This window comes from Haliotis rufescens, unplaced genomic scaffold, assembly GCF_023055435.1.
Source record: "Haliotis rufescens isolate VD_foot unplaced genomic scaffold, xgHalRufe1.0.p SCAF_80, whole genome shotgun sequence".
Classification (NCBI taxonomy): domain Eukaryota; kingdom Metazoa; phylum Mollusca; class Gastropoda; order Lepetellida; family Haliotidae; genus Haliotis; species Haliotis rufescens.
The window spans coordinates 1,479,084-1,498,093 of NW_025964373.1; positions in this window are offsets into that span (position 1 = coordinate 1,479,084).

The window sequence follows — 19,010 nt, forward strand, 5'->3', positions numbered from 1 at the left end:
ATGTATATAGACATACATTTTATCATTTATGTAATAATTCAGTTCATTCCCAGTGCAGGAGATCTGTCACATCGTCAGTGTAGTCCATTGTTGTCGTCAATTGGTTCAACAGATCTTCTTTCAAGGCACGGAGTCTAGAGTCAATCACTCGGTATTTTCTCTTCCGAGCAGGTGTTCTTGGGTGAACGCCTAGCTGCTCAACCCTCACTTCTGTTAGAGATTGTTCACGTTTCAGAAGATTCACTACCTCAAAGATGCCTTCTGACATAGGTACCGTATGAAGAAATCTCACTCCTCCTTGAGTACGGGTCCACTCTCCTTCTAAGTTGACGTGTAGTCTACTTTGAGGCAGGCGTGGAACAGTCTTGTGACGCTGGCGGTAAAGGATAGTCTTCAAGGCTGCAAAGGTCGGGATCTCAGCCAGCACACCATCAGGTACAACGTCATGGTTCTTCCTCAGCTTGGCGATCTCATGATCGTAGATCCTGGGTATAGGAGTCACCTCGGTCTTGGTACGATGAACTAGTTTCGATTTGAAGGCATCAACGTGCATGATGAAGGGCTGTTCTACATGGTTGTGTGCCTGTCCTTGTGACTGAAGGACATCATCGGAGGTGATGAGTTTGGCCTTGCACTGGCTGGTGACACACTTCCAATAAGTCTTCTCATCAGTCTTCTTGTTATTACGATACTTATGACCACTGTAGTAAAGATGCTTGCCGCCACGAACAGAGTCGATGAAAATCAAACGTACCTGTGCATAAGCCATCGTTTTGAACGTTAATGATCTTGTACATATAAAAATCTTATATACTTCTTACTTGGGTTTCAGAACAAAGAGACATCCTACTCACAATTCAAACAACTTTTGCGTTAAAGTCACATCTTCTCAATACAAGATATTGTAGTAGAGATTAACTGATTCCCGCGTGTTGTTATAGCTTCATCATTTCTTTACTAGATTACTTAATCTGAGTTCAATGGAAGTTAGTAATCACATTCTCTGAGTTCAATTTTAACAATTTTAGCAGATTATCTCTTTCTTTCTTTTTCCGTCTCACAAGTTCAATGGAAGTTAGTAATCACATTCTCTGAGTTCAATTTTTTTTATCTCTTTCTTCACTTTTCCGTCTCACAACACCCCAGTGTCCTCAATGTACAAGTGTCCGTTGTATACATAACGAGGGTACACATCACTGATCTTTTCATTCGCCTGCCTGGTCCCTAGTCCCTTACCCCTCCATTCGCCTTTCCGGTACTACTGGTAAATAGATTTTCGACTTCCCGGCCCGACACCGCCCGTTTCTATATTCCCCGCCAACTTCATTGGGCAGGGGATAATAAACAAATAACAAAAATAATTGAGAAATGGTCATATATAGCTACACAAGATACTAAATATCCTTAACCTAGGTCTCGTGGTTTGTTTAATACAAGAAACTTTAAACAGATATTTCATAATTTCTTCAAATTGTTTAACAAAGGTAAATTTTCAACAAAACATAAAAACATGAAGCAAATGTTGAGGTCCACAGCCTCCTTTCCACACACACGTTTTCTTCTCAGTTCCTGCACATATCGTCTTCCATGGACTACTCTCCTTCAAGCAACACAGTGTAACAATATCAGCACTGGGCATTCTGAGAAGTGTGAGTCAGTGAGTCTGTTTTACTTTGCATCAGAAACACTTCAGTCATAGAGATGATGATAAATTATACATCCACTACCAATCACAGATTCAACATAAAATATACTAGATAGATAAAAGTAAAACAATCATGTAGACAAATACACCTTCTGAAACTCTACAGCATTCAACATGCTATTTGTAAACAAAACCACTTTTTGTCAATGATTCACAATGACTTTCATTACAAACAACAAAACAATAATTTTACTTCCTTATATGACCGTAGAAAATCCGAATTTTGAGGACCAGAAAAAAGATTCCATAGAAAGGGGTCGGCTTATGGTTAGGTTACACTTTCATCAAACTTTTTCTGTTTCTGTTTCTGGTAAAAAAAACTACATTGTATCGCTTCAGGTGAATGAACAATGCTTTAACAAACTTTGTCAATGAAAATGTAAAATTTGCGAATAAACATCACAGGACATGATGATTTACCATTTCGATTGTATATCTTGTTATGCTAGGCATTGTTTTAGATTCAGGGATAAAGATTACCGTGTATGTGTCTCGTAAACTAAGCCCAATCTACCAGTGATTACATTAAAACATACCAAAAAATATAACAGAAAAGAATTTTGATGCTATGATCAGAATAAATAGTATCTTAAATTACTATTTTACTACGAATAATATATTCTGATATCTTGTTATTTTAATTGCAGGTTTTACTACATATCTTCAACCTAATGATAGCCATAAACAGGGTTATGCAGCAGCACTTTTGTGTATTGTCGGAACAATTGGACAAATCACCGTTGAGCTTTCACGAGATTTTGCTATTTCCATCACAGAAACAATATCTTGACATTTAATCGTCAAACTACAACAAATATTACTTTGAACAATTTAAAGTATGGCAGTTATGATACATGTATCCTTTTTCTGTCAACTAAGGTTCATTTCCAGGTGTCAGTAGCGGCAATATGATGGTGGTTGCTGTGAATAACGGTGAGTTGGTAAAGCGGACCTGATGGAACGGGAAATTGTACAACTAGATGCACTTCGAAATTAATGTAAATATTATTGAATGAAAGTTGGACTAATATTAATAACATGGATTATGTACATTACAAACATGTGTCCAGATATACAATTAAACAGTTTTTTATTACCGATGGTGTAACAGCAGGATTAACTTGCGTAATTCAATAAGGATTTGTTGATGTTTTTATTTCCGATGACAGATCATGACGAGACGTAGTTTCAAGTTGGGGGGCTTATCTACTGCACATGACATTTTGATACAGATTTCAAGAATTAAGTTAATACCTCGGCTTATCTATAAGAATGGCTTATCTATGGTCAAACGTAGTACCTGAACTAAACCTTAGACACCTAACAAAGTTGATGGTCAAATTTGTTTACAAAATGTTTTCAGCTGATGTTTCAGCTCACAGAGCATACTGGAGGAAGAGCTGGAGCAAAGAAACAGTGTAAAATCATCCAAGGGAGGTAACTGTGTAAATACAAATGTGAAAATTATCTCCCCTTTGACTGCATGTGCATATCAGAGAACCACAGCAAGGAAAAGTGTCACTGTATCCACAGAAACTTATTACGTGTCAGGAATCACTGTCCTTTTCACACAAAACACTGTCACAAACTTCAGTAATTTTTTCTGCATCCATTACTGATTTCAAAGTCATTGTTTTTAGAAGAAAACCAATTAAACCATAAGAAAAATACCTGAAGTGAGTCAGTAAGAGGGTTTTTCCAGCTTTTTGCTGTATATTACAGCCATACCACTGTGAGTGCCTATCATCATCAAATCCACCAACCCTCAAGACTTAACGCCAACTTAACCCAACATCACTAAAGTTTCCTCTACTGCCTGACCCCGCCTCTCAGCTCAAGCATCTATAGCAACCAGCTGCCATTGGAATTCAGCACACACACATAGACACACCCCTCAACTCGACTCTTCTTTTTTTTACTGCCACCTTTATTTCTTTCATGGATTCATCATTCTCTGCAGGGGTAAATATGACCTCCCCCCTACTATCCACATCCATTTTCTCCACCCCCAATAACAATGATTTCCCTGGCCTCCACCCCCACCCAAAACACATCAACATCATATCCCCAAGTGTTGACTACACCTGGAATCAATCAGTCCCTCCCCTACCATCAGTAAACACCCCAACCGGTATCAGCAATAAATATGACAACATTTGTGCCCGAGGCTTTAAAATTACTTTTCCTGACCAATCCTCACTAAATACAGGAAACCCAATTATCACCTAAAAAAACAATTTTACCCAAACATTAAGGACCTATCCACAAACAAAGAGAACGCTAATGCTATTGCTGCCCATTTTGCTGAAACTAGCAGCTCCACCAACTACCCACCCCAATTTCAAAACACCCTAAAAAAATATCCCTCATTCACAAAAAGGCCAGACCACACCCACCTACCAATCAACAAAGTACTTAACAAACATGAATTGCAAACAGCCTTAAAAAAACAAAATACAGCCTCAGCCACAGGTCTTGACAACATCAGTTAAATTATTTTTAATAAAATCCCCATCAAAATTCAAAATTGACATTTAGGATTATATAACAAAGTATGGACAACAGGCACTACACCATCAATATGGAAACATACAAAAGCAGAACCAGTCCTGAAACCAGGAAAACCCCAAAATGAGCCTGACTCATATCGCCCAATATTACTAACTTCCCATTTATGTAAAATTTTGGAATCAATTGTACATAACAGGTTCAAGCATCATATCTCAGTAAAGGTCTCTGACGCCTCACAAGACAAGAACAATAACACAGGGCCAGGTATCCATGTAGACCAGGCCCAACCAATAACCCCTAATTATCATTAAAAAAGTTACACTAATACTAATACTGCCGAACTATAAGCCATACTTACAGCCCTCCATCTAGTCAAAACCCTTAAACAAGGGTCACTACTCTCTTTGTCTTGATCGTTGATGTACAGCTTATCTCGGCGCAGCCTGTTCATTCTAGTTTTAGATGTACATATAGTCGATCAGCAGATAGGAATTAAGACAGAGGGAACAAGTAAGTTATTTACCGCTTTGGATCGGATCAATTTACCACTTGTCACTTTGGTCAAAACTGCTCTCATTCAGAGAGGCCGTATATCCAGGAGATATGAGGGGCAAGTTGTTCTTTGGACTGAGACTTCTGCATGAACAAGCTGACAATGCAGTATATTTGAATTTTAGAAAACACTCTGACATTCTACAAGATCTGAGATCATTATTATATATGTATATTTATGCTACTAGGCCTATCTATTGTGAAAAAAATATACACTTACCCATTGTATAGAAACAGGCCTGTTGATTCTAATATTTCAACCCCACGCAAGTACGAGCTGTTGCTCTCAAGAGTTGGGTACAAAATGTCCGATTGGGAATTGTTTTACCAGAGCCCTGGCAAAAACTTCTAAGATACACGCATAAAACGATCTGATCATGCATACACTAAAGTTGACAGAAGCTTTAATATGTACTCAAACATATAAAAATCAGAAGGAATGTGTGTATTGTCTGAAATGCAACCATTTAGCGCCTTGAAGTGTTACCATGGAGTTTGATTGTTATTGTCGTTAAACAAAGTACTACGTGAATAAACCGGGTAGATGAGTACTGTGGGTACCCGGGTCCTACTCATGACCCCCCCGCGTTCCCCGGGCATCTCTAGTTATCATGTTGTAATTTAGAAATGTGAATATTTATTATTTAATTCAACATATTTATAGCAGTAAAATATTTCATGATGTTTTCATAGACCATGTTGACAGACTTTACTTTTGCAGACACACCTAGGCCAACTTGGACCCTTATCTCCATGCAGGGATACATTATGGACCTATAAAACTGTAATTTTGTTCAAATTTGGATTTTCTTACATTCCTTTCTTTCTTACATTCATTCAAAGGAAAAATGCAAGCAGTAAAAATGCTTCTTCCGGGCTGTCTAACACTGTCTGGTAGTCATTGAATATACATTTCTGAACACTGATTTGTTACCTGTGATCTATGAAGATTCTGATAGTACAAAGGGCACATTTTAATTAACTTCTTCAACCTAAACAAACCCACAAAAACAATGGTGGTGGCTCATAAGATGTTTTTGTGTGGAAATACCCTTGATGGTTTTAGTTAACAAAAAAGTATCCCTGCAGTGAATGCATTTTTGGATTTTGGATTGTGTGGAATACAATTGCTAGTAACTCCCTTGTTGTCATCCATGTATCCTGGTATAACTCTACACCTGTGTATTGGTTGTCATCCATGTATCCTGGTATAACTCTACACCTGTGTATTGGTTGTCATCCATGTATCCTGTATAACTCTACACCGGTGTATTGGTTGTCATCCATGTATCCTGGTATAACTCCACACCTGTGTATTTGTTGTCATCCATGTATCCTGGTATAACTCTACACCTGTGTATTGGTTGTCATCCATGTATCCTGGTATAACTCTACACCGGTGTATTTGTTGTCATCCATGTATCCTGGTATAACTCTACACCGGTGTATTGGTTGTCATCCATGTATCCTGGTATAACTCTACACCTGTGTATTTGTTGTCATTCATGTATCCTGGTATTACTCTACACCTGTGTATTTGTTGTCATCCATGTATCCTGGTATAACTCTACACCGGTGTATTGATTGTCATCCATGTATCCTGGTATAACTCTACACTGGTGTATTTGTTGTCATCCATGTATCCTGGTATAACTCTACACCTGTGTATTTGTTGTCATTCATGTATCCTGGTATAACTCTACACCGGTGTATTTGTTGTCATCCATGTATCCTGGTATAACTCTACACCTGTGTATTTGTTGTCATTCATGTATCCTGGTATAACTCTACACCGGTGTATTTGTTGTCATTCATGTATCCTGGTATAACTCTACACTGGTGTATTGGTTGTCATTCATGTATCCTGGTATAACTCCACACCTGTGTATTTGTTGTCATCCATGTATCCTGGTATAACTCTACACCTGTGTATTTGTTGTCATCCATGTATCCTGGTTTAACTCCACACCGGTGTATTGGTTGTCATCCATGTATCCTGGTATAACTCTACACCGGTGTATTTGTTGCAGGGGTCCGGAAAATTTTAAATCCCAATCGGACATTTGCATTTAGGCCACACCAGGGGTCCGGAAAATCTAAAATCCCAATCGGACATTTGTATTTAGGCCAAGCCCCCTTCAAATCGCGTATCGTATTTCAGTAAGACCTTTCATATGTCGTGTTCATAATATATAAACAATAAAAACACCGGTATACATGTTGTTTGTAGTTTTATTTACATGCATAAATATAATATATTTATAATTACAATGCCATACTTTTCCCGCATCATCTATCGACAGGTTGGTTTCGATATCTTGGCTATCGATTCGTTGCCGCTGTACAAATGTCTATGTCGTCTGCCCTTCCATCGTCATAGCGTCGGTCTAGGGTCAAAGTCCTTCATTCTTGGTCCGCAAATTGAAATCCGCATCAGTCTGTCCAATGTTTCCGTCGTCAAAGAGCACCTTAGTCGAGTCTTGATGAGGTTTTGTTTGGAAAAACCTCGCTCACACTCTACACTGGATACGGGCAAAATGCGTCCATTAGTTTCACTACATTAGGGAATTGTTCCGTCAATTTAGAAGCATAGGCAGTAACTAACATCTGTCCATATGTTATTTGTCTGTAATTGTTGTACACCAAAGGCCGAAATATCCCCCATTCCCTCTCCAGAGCGTCTTTGTCAACAGGTGTATGTCCTTGTCGTCTGCTACCGTAATGGCGTCCTAAAGTCGCTATACTCTCGTCCCCATAACTTGCCAAGTCACGTGTGTTGTCAGGGAAAGCCGTTGGGTCAAGTGCACCAAATGCACTGTATAGTTCGTTGTCGGGGAATCTGTCCGTCACATTGTCAACTAAAACCTGTACGCAGTCCCTAGCCCTATCAGTCAGTGTTATGTCATGATGTGATCTCGTCATTTTGACACTTTCATACTCGTCAGAACCGTCAGTCTTCGCCAGAAATATTTTTTAAACGAAAGATTTTTTTTTAAATCCACACAGATAATATAACTACAAATACTAAAATACCGTTGATAGCAATAGTTATCTTTTTCATCTGAACTTTCATTTATTTATCTGACAATAAAAACATATTGATCGTCACAGAAAACAATATGGCGGACGGACAGGATTTAATATACGACCAGCAACTGAAAATAATAAAATTCCTTTACCTGGCAGAACATCATCTGCAAATCCTCATTGTAAGTCAACCAAGTGAAAGTCGTTAACCACGACTTACAAAATGATCGTCCAGACTTTGAGGGTTTGGCAGGTCCGCTCGACTGATCGGCATCGGTCGACTGGATGTCTTCACGCTTTCGCTTCTTGTCTGAGGTTACGTATCGTAGCATTGTGAGGATAATAAATACATCCATGATGCAAGGTATTTATACACCTTTCACTCAAATTAACAAGATGTTCTCAGTAATTAATCCTCGACTCAGTGTCGCCAATCAATGTCAACTCAGTTTATTGCCTCCTACAGTGATTGACCGCTTGGACTATCATGTAGGTACGATGTATTTACAGCAATCAAAACAAACAAAGCTTGTCAGAGTAGATACCCTTTATTGTGTTACAATTGCAGACAGAAACTGCTCAGTCCTAACTGTAGATAATGTCCGGTCAAAATTTAAGAATGTCCGCAGATGATGGAGCCATCTGGATCCGCACTAAAAGCATGAACATGGTCCAAAATTTACTCCAAAAATCTCTTAATAAAATACAACAGTGGGCTGACAAATGGGGCTTCTCCCTTAACTCAGAAAAAACAACAGGAATAGTATTCAAACATAAAAACATGAAACCCGCCTCCCCAATCCTCCAGCTAAACAATCAAACAATCAAATTTAAAAAACAAACCAAATTCTTAGGACTTATTTTCGATGAACATCTCACCTGGGATGCTCACATCCAAAACCTAACAACTAAATGCAGTAAAGACCTAAAAACCCTAAGATGCCTAACTGGTTCTAACTGGGGAGCATCCAAAGATACCCTCCTCTCTCTCTACATATCACTAATTAGATCAAAACTAGACTACGGCTGCGCTATATACAACACCCTAAACAACTCTCTATCTAAAAAACTTGACTCAATACAATATCAGGCTCTCAAACTAATTACACGCACCCAACATGGCACCTCCTACACCTCACTTCAGGCCTTAACAGGAGAAATGCCACTAAGTGTACTCAGGGAACAGCTAAGCTTAAATTTCTGGGCCGCGTCCCAATCAAACCCTCTCATCCAAAACTTAATAAACCAAAACATCAGCCCCAAAAACCAAGCTCTAGCTCGTAAACACCCCTTACTTACCCCAATATCCCAAAGAATAACAAACTACCTAAATGAACACCAAATTAAAAATCTTAAACAAAACTGCAAACAATCAAATATCTTCACCCCTAAACTTAAAATACCCAAAATAGACACAACACTAGCTAGCCAAATAAATAAACAAACCGACCCAAACATAGCTAAAACTACCACACTAGCATACATACACGAAAATTGGCCAAATTGGTGTCACATTTACACGGACGGATCCTCAGATCCGACCTCCAAACACACAGGTTTCGGAGTCCATACCAGACAACCAACTAAAACCACACAATCCTTCCGACTCCCAAACAACCAATCAATATTCACGGCAGAACTAATGGGCATGGCCTCAGCCCTCCATAATCAAGAATCCAAAAACCACAAAAAAATCCTAATACTTACCGACTCCCTAAGTGGACTGCAAGCCCTCCAAAACAAAAATACCAAAAACCGACCTAAATTAATAAATCAAATACTTAAAAGCTCCAACGACCTAACTAAGGCAGGCAAACAAATAACCTTCTTGTGGATACCCGCCCACGTAGGAATATACGGTAATGAAAACGCCGATAAAGCAGCTAAACTATCCCTCAAAATCCCAGAAATAAGCTTAAACTTACCCATCTCAAAATCAGAAATTAAAAGTGTAAACAAGCAAAAAATCACCAAAAAATGGCATAACCTATATCTAAACTCAAATAGCCAAATCAAAAAAGTGCTCAGCAAACCACTAACCAAACCAAAAATTCTCCATCCATCAAAAAAAATCGACAGAGTAATCACTAAACTCCAAACAGGACACACCAACCTAAATAACCACCTAAAAAAATTTAAAAAACACACTACAGGTAACTGCCCACACTGCAAACAACCAGAAACCCCAGAACACGCACTCATCCACTGCACACACTACCTAACACATCGAACCGCATTACAAACCACCCTCAATCTAAACAAGGCTCTAACTCTAGAAGCAATACTAAACCCACAAAATAAACTAGAAAACTTCAAGGCCTTAGGCGTATTCTTAATAAAAACGGAACTAATAAAACGCATCTAAAAACACAATAACTCACCAAATCAAAATCACATAAACAAACAAACATCCACCATACCCAGCTCCCTTAGTTCTCCTCCCCAATCCCATCGGCATCTATTCCAAATCTCAAAATTCCCAAATTCTATATAAGCAACCCCTAAAACCCCCCTCTTGGGTTGCACAGACCACCTTCGCCCCTTTCGGAAACACATTAAATGGCCTGGCCGGGCCCGTGTGCGAAATACGCATCAGTCGGAAAGCGCACGTTAAATCTCCAAAGTAAGTAAGTAAGTTAAGAATGTCCGGACAAAAAAAAATAAATGTCCGGTAAGCTATATTTTAAACCGGACATTTGAGATTCCCAATCGGACATGTCCGGCGCATATGACCGTTTCCGGACCCCTGATTTGTTGTCATCCATGTATCCTGGTATAACTCCACACCTGTGTATTTGTTGTCATCCATGTATCCTGGTATAACTCTACACCTGTGTATTTGTTGTCATTCATTTGATGCTCAGTTAATGAATTTATTGCAGGTATAATTAGGGGTAGCTCCACTCAGATTACCTGACAGGTAATTATTCAATCTAAATCCAGGTTTGAAGTGGGGTGAAATGTATGTTATGTTATTTGCATGCCCAGTACAGGGGAGCCAGACAGGACTGATCACCTGAGTTATAAAAAAAACACCCATCAAAGGATTAACTGAAAATATGTGTATTGATTAATCACTGTTATCTTGCAAAGTGGATTTGTCAAAATTAAGTGTTTACATGTGTAGGTTTACTAAATCAGAAGGAATACACCCATATCTGGGCATGAAGTGGTCATGTAAAAACAACATACTTTGTTGAAAGGATTAGCCGAAAATACATTGATTGATTGCTCATTGTTATATACCTCAATTGATTTATTTCAAGAACTGTGGACATCATGAAAATAGCTGTCACACGTGCTATCTCAGCTGACCTATGAGATTTGACACCTATGTGAAACACCGGAAACAAATTTAAACGTAAGTGATCAGTTGTGTCTGACTGTCCCTTACATTTCCACTCAACAACAATCTTTGAGCACATCGTTTATTGTTTGTTATTTCCTGGGCTTGACATCCTCAAACTGTGGGAACTTCAAGATTATGTGCACATCCTATTATGTTTTACCGCAATATTTATGTAAATATATTATGTCATCAGACATCTGAGATGTACTGATTCAGTTTATTCATCAATGTTTCATCTTTGATTAATTTATGGGACAAGAGTACGACTTTATTTCGTCTGGTGCAACTAGGTTCTCATGTCAACATGCACCTGGAGCAAGTTAAATGAAGTTCCTTAACCCCTATCAGGCTGTCCTTCCTTGGTATGAAGGTTTGCTCAGTCCTTAGAGGCCAGAGCATATAGTAAACATTTCATGCATACAAGTTTCCATGTGTCCTTTTCTCACAATAGGAATATGAACATTGCCTTGTTTCTTGGTCTACAAGAGGAGAGCCCCCTCCAGGCAGATTGTACCTCAAGTCACGGTCCCCTGCCTTTTGAATTTGTTGAAACTGATGAATCTGACAACTGATGAGGATAAAGTCACCACTGCCACAACAATTTGTGTGTCTGTGTTAATCACCTGCTGGCCAAGTCACATGATACTGGTATCATGAGTATGCAGCATGTACACTGCTGCCAGCAGAACATATCACAAACCCTCCTACATGTATTTAGTGTCTAAATAGGGGCCTTTTTGTGTATTGGTGATCCAAATTATCTTTTATATTTCTAAAAACTTTTTTTTAACTAACATGATGTTCAAATAATCATTGTTTTCCCTCAACATGCAGCTGTCTCCTGGCTGTTATGTCCAACATGGTTTGACATACAATATTGTCTCAACACTGTTTTCAACTTTCAGCATGCCTGATGTTGACTGGGGAGGTATATGTGCACTCATGCAGAAGAAATAGAAGTTTTCACATCCAATTTGGCATTTGGAGAAGCCGATCTGAAGTCCGGTGTTGGCAGTGTGTGATCGATGTCCCTAGTTTTGCCTCGCTTCGCTCTATTACCTTGTAGAAGTTGTGGAACTTGGACATGCAGGTACATTAAAGGGGCACTGATCTAACGGACTGGTTGTTGCCTTTGTTATTGTTTTCCCCCCGTGAGTACCCGGATGATACGCAACGCAACTGAGCGTGACCAGAGACTGGGGTACCGTCTGCAAGGACAGCTAAATAAACTTGGAGGCTGGAGGCAATATTTGTTTTACGCATTTTTGAACACTGATTGGTTAACTGTGATCTATAAGGATTTCGACAAAGGGCGCATGTTAATTCATTTCTTCAGCCTAAACAAACAGAAAAAAAGAACAAGGGAGCTCATCGGACGTCGTCATTTGGAAATACCCCAGATGGTTATAGTTTAATACTAAAAACAGTATCCATGCAGTGAAAGCATTTTCGGATTTCGGCTTGCGTCGATAATACGATTACTACTCCCTTGTTGTCATCCACGTTTTCTCGTATAACCCTACACTTGTGTATTTGTCGTCATTCACTTGATGCTCAGTTAATGAATTTATTACAGGTACAATTAGTGGTAGCACCACTTAGATTACCTGACAAAGGTTCCCATTTGGCATTTATTGTGTCTGGGGTAATTATTCAATCTAAATCCAGGTTTGAAGTGAGGTGAAATGTGTGTTATGTAATATGCACGTGGCAGCCCAGCAAGAGATGAATGATCACTTGATTTACTTTTTTTTGTAAATCAACGGATCGTTCCTAGTCATCAAAGGATTAACAGAAAATACGTTGATTGATTAATCACTGTTATCTTGCATAGTGGATATGTCAAGAGTGAGTGTTTACATGTCTAGGTTTACTAAAACAAAGGGAATACACTCATATCATGGCGCGAAGTGCCGATGTAAAATCAACATACTTTGTTCAAAGGGTTAACTGATAATACGTTGATTGATTGATCATTGTTATCTATCACTCAATGGAATTTTTAGGAACCGTGGACGCTATGAAAATAGTTGTCACGTGGGCTTTCTCAGCCGACCATTGAGACTTGACACCTATGTAAAACACCGAAACAATCCAAGCGATCAGTTGAGAAACGAACACGGGTTATAACATCCCGAAACGATATATATCTTTTAAAATATTTGATTGTTACTGAGACACGTGACATCGAATAAGTTTCTTTGTACAGCTGCAGACGAGTGGGATATTGTTCCTTTGTGTGGATATTCACGGATACATTCCTCGAACAAGGAAGCTGCCTAAAACTTATACACATAAATTTGGTAGGTTGTAATTATGATATTTGCATTTTGTTTTCCTTCATTTGAACCGATTCGTTCTTGTTTCTCTACGTCTTGGTTGGGAAATTCTTCAATGCGCGATAGACGTTGTTGTCACAGGTCTTTTCCTTTGTAAGCGTGTAAATATTACCGTCCATTTGTAAAATGTGATTCTCTCAGGCAATTTATAAAATGTGTAAATATTTCAGTCATTTTGACTAAAAAATCTGTCCAGATTGATCAAGACGATCAAAAGGGCCTACAAACATCACAACAGATTATTATGTAGGATTAAAAGCCAAACAACTTAGAAATGTACTTTTCAACGTTACATTTTCAGTCTCTTGGTGATGACATTAAACATCAAAATATTTGGAATTCGTTGTCATAATAATACAGATGGAAATGTTTTTCAGTCACTTTGTAAAATAACTGAATATTTAGACGTTTAATAAATTTGTTACACATTTGACAGTAAAAAAATATACACACTATAAAAAAAGCATATGCTCATGTGAAATATATACTTTGTGTTGCAAGTCAAAATAGTGTAAACGAAAATCGCAAAATTACCAAGCAAGTGACTTATCAAAACTTCGTCACCATTACCAATGCTACTCACAAAGATACCTACATTTCCTTATTATCTCGAAAACTGTATTTCATTTTGTTGATCAATGTGACCATACGCCCTTATTACTACCCATAAAAGTGACTAATGCGCTTACGAATGGCACAGCAGAGGTCGCGAACTAGTCTAGATTTCTGCTATACATCCGGGTATTCACTGGGAAAAACCAATAACAAAGGCAACAACCAGTCCCGGGGAATTGCGTTAGATCAGTGCCCCTTTAAGTACATTTAAGAACCCCAGTTCACTTAAGGCATCTCTGTTGCTCACTATCAAGTTCCATCATAACATCACCTTCATATGCATTAGAAATTTCTGACAGTGCTCCCTCAATGCCTCACTGTGCAGTTTTTCAGTTTGCAAACATGAAGCAAGGGCCATACACCAGCCCCAGAACTTGCTTAGATGAAAATAATACCCTCTGGTTCTTGTGGAATGTAACATTATGGTTCTGAAATCATCTGTAAAGAATGTGATAGTGTTCGACATTACTAAATTATCTCCCCATTTAATAAAATGTATTGTATCTTTCCATCCCCCATAAACCCACAAATTATTGGAGAGAAACACCCCGCCCATTTTAACATGTTATGGTCCCAAACTAGGTAACTAACCCCACATTTTTCTTAGCCCATGTAAAATAAACTGAACGGAAATTCTAAAATAAGCAATGTTTGGCAAGCAAATATTTTAACAGTTTATTTGTTATACTCCATAAGTGAACCCACCCTATATTAAAACTTAAATCCAACTTGTTGTCATGGAAACATAAACAATAAAAATTTCTAAAATTCCTAAATAGCAAAAGGCACCAGTTCAGTATGTGTCTGGTAAACATGCAAAGTTTTGTTAGAAAGTATTAAATGGATTTTGAGTTATGCTCTGGAAATGAACACCACCCTTATAGAACCCAAGTCCAACTTGTGGCCATGGAAACGTAAAACATTAAAATTTCTAAAATTCCTCAATAGCAAACGGCACCAGTTCAGCATGAGTCTGATAGACATGCAAAGTTTCACAGAGAAATATTTCACTGTTTCTGAGTTATGCTCCGTAAACAATTCCGGGACGCACGCTCACACACACGCACACATGCACACACGCACACACGGACACACAGACGGACGGAACCCATTTCAATATCCCCGGCCAACTTCGTTGGGGTGGGGGATAACATTTCCATTTCTCGGCTTAATTAGGCGGCATGGTTCACTGGTCAATGTTTGAGATTGCTGGCAACAATGCACCCCTTTACTTCCTATTTTCTGGTAAAGTTCATTATCCCGCCTTACATATATAATGACTTTAAAGCTGCTTAATATGTCCCTTGCTAATTGTTGGGCTGAATTCCATGCTCTCTGTCCAACTTTGACATTTTTTTCTGATTCCTTTCCATGTGTACTTATGTCACCAGCTTATGTCATAGGTGCTTATACGTTTGATTTTTTGAATAAATAAAAGCTCAAACATTTGTCATAGCCGCTCCATAGATGATTAACCAAATGCTGACAGTAATTTTAGTATTTAATTATATAAACAATGTAGGGTGTAAGTTCAAGCAATCTCGAACAATATCAATTGCATCATGCATATGTCATGAATGTCAAAACCATATTCCATGAATGTAGCAGACTCTGCTATATTCTGATGATGTCAGCAAAGGAAGGCTAACAACAGACCAGTAATCAATTTTAAATATGTATTGTAATTGGTTTTGAGGTTTAAAGATTTGTAAATTTTTTAGTTGAAAAAATATTTTAGGGTGATATGATCTATGCAGCCTAAACCATGTATGGAATTGACCCTTGACCCTTCTTTTATGAAATATGAATTGACTCTCATGGTCAGTGTTTGAAGGTAGAGACGTCTTTATTAATACAGAAATACATTTAGTAAAACATTGATGAAGTGTACATCATTAAACTCTTACAACTCTTTCGGGCGGTGCATCAAAACTATGTATCCTGGTGCCATATAGACATGCTGGATAGGAACAAGTAGTGAAGTTTAATCCAATTTCCATTTTTTTCTGAGAAGCTACATATATATATATCTATATCTATCTATCTATCTATCTATCTATATATATATATATATATATATATATATATATATATATATATATATATATATATATATATACACACTTGTATAACCTGTCGGGATAATTAACCTGTATACTTCCTAATATGGAATTTTTGCTTTGTCTCCTTCAAACTGGCAAATAATTGTAATTGGCATGTTAAGCAGCCTAAAAACATTAAACAGAAAATGTTTTAGATTTTCTGGGAGTATTTCAAGGTCTTAAGTAAATGAATCATTAAATTTAAGAGTAATTTTCTTTCACGTAGTGGTTTTAAAGCGTTTTCTTTTACTTGAAGGGGTTACTTCCCTCCATCTGCTGTGACAGACAGTGTAGTAACAATCCACCCCTTTACTTCCTCGCCTCACATGTATGAGAACTTTAAAGCTGCTTAATGTGTCTCTGGCCAATGTTCTGGCCTGAATTCCAAGCTTTTTCTGTCCAAATTTGAATAATGTTTTTGATTTCTTTCCATGTGTACTTATGTCACCAGGTTTTATCATAGGTGCTTCTACTTTTGATTTTGGGAGTAAAAGAAAGCACATACATTTGTGTCAGCCCTACTATAGATGATTTACCAAATGTGGACAGTCATTGGGTGCTTGATAGTAGAAACAATGCAGGGATGAAAACTTGAGTAATCTCCAACTATATCAATCATATCATGTCATGACTGTCAAAACCAAACTCTGATATTATCTGATGATATCAGCAAAGGGAGGCAAACAACTGACCATTAATGAATTTGAAATATGTATTTTTATTGGAGTTGAGGTTTAAAGATTTGTTTATTTTTTATAGTTGAAATATTTTTAGGGTGAAATGATCTAAGCAGCCTCAACCATGTAGGGAACTGATCCATGAGCCCCTTCTATTATGAAACATGAATAAACTCCCATGGTCTGTGTTTGATTGTAGAAACTTCTTATTAATACAGAAAAACATATTGTAAAACTTTAATTAAATATACATTGTATATCATTTAACTCTTACAGCTCTTTCAGTACATCAAAACTTTGTATTCGCGTGCCATATAGACATGATAGATTAGTTAAATCCAATTTTCTTTCTTTTTTTCTGAGAAGCAACATATATATATATACAAAACATAAATCAAATGTTTTCTAATTTGTCTGCAAGTCCTACAACACCAAATCAGAATAAGTCGTTCAACCAGCAGATTTCATTGAGAGCCTTTTTTAATCATCTGGCAGCTGTGATTGGATGATTTTATGTAAGATTTCAAGTTTTTGGTTATGTACTTCCATCCAGTAATTAAAATTGACAATGTTTTTCTATATTCAGTGCTGGTTTTTTGACATGATGACTTATGATGAATGTGACCACAGATATTTTCAAGGAAGTTACATTTGGTGCGGAACTGTAAATCGGAAAAGGAGCTGGCTAAGCTAGTCAATTCTTTTTGTTTTTATTGCTGCTTTGAGGCCAATCTGTGCACACATGTGCATCTATTAAATGGCTGCTGAATGCTTAGTTATTTAAGACATTGTGTGATAGGCATTACTTAGAAGTTGACGGATGACAAGGTAAACACAATTTTATGGATAACAACTTATTTAATACTGTAAAAAGCGACTTTTCGGTATAGATCCTTATACCGTTGTCAAGCAAGACTGAATGAGGGCCTTAGTACAGAATATATATAGTAGGTGGAGGATTAACATTAACAGCAATTGCATGTATGAGTGGGATAACATAGGTAAGGTGTTGACAACAAGGGGACAATACTGTCACAACACGTTGGACAGAGAACACATAGGTGGAAGCCAATGGGACATGAAGCCAATTAAACAAGATAAGTGGTTATTGCTTGATGAGTTCATAGTAGGCGGATGGGATGAAATAACCTTGATCTCTGTTGATTGATGGCTTGTGGCGGCAAATGTGGATTGCTTCTGTTAGTTTTCTTTTAGTGAAATCATAGACGTAGTAGACCTCTTCACCAATGTATAAGTATGATAAAGCCCTGCTGACACAGGCCCTCACATTGCTTGTATACAGGAAACCAAATTCTCAAAAAAATCCAAATTCACACTACCTAACTACAACTCAGTTAGAACTGACAGAGCTAAACCGAAAACAAGAAGAGCCGCAGGAGGACTAATCATATTTATCAGGGAAGATATAAATTACGAAGAAATAAAAATAGACACGCCAAACCTAGAAGCCAACGGCATTAAAATCACATTAAATAACCAAAACATAAACATCATAAATATTTACCACTGGGCGGAACAAAAAGTCCAACCTGAGGATCTAAACAAACTACTCCAAATAAGCGATAAATCTACTATATTCCTAGGAGACTTTAACGCTCACCATCCTACATGGAGCATAGATGATAAAATAGATAATCATGGCAAATTAATCTCCGAATGGATAGAAACAAACGACCTAGTACTCCTTAATAGCAACCAACCCACGAGGTACGATAAGATAAGCCAAAAAATGTCGGCTATCGACCTAACCATATGCACCGCAGATCTAGCCCAAAGTATTCAATGGGAAGTGCACGATGTCCCGCTAGGTAGTGACCACTTCCCCATAAACATAACCATAGGAAATACAAATGTACCAATCCAAACAGAAAACCAAGAACCAAAATTCCATTACAATAAAGCTAACTGGGACCAATTCCAAGATATCTGCAACGAAGCTAACTTAAACGAAATAGAAAATAATGATCCAGAAACCTATTGTAAAAACCTAACAGACTATATAATAAACGCAGCCAAAACCTCCATCCCCTTCAAAACATCTAAGACAGGCAAACCGACGGTACCATGGTGGAATGAGGAAATAGAACAGACTAGACGAAATGTAAATCAGCC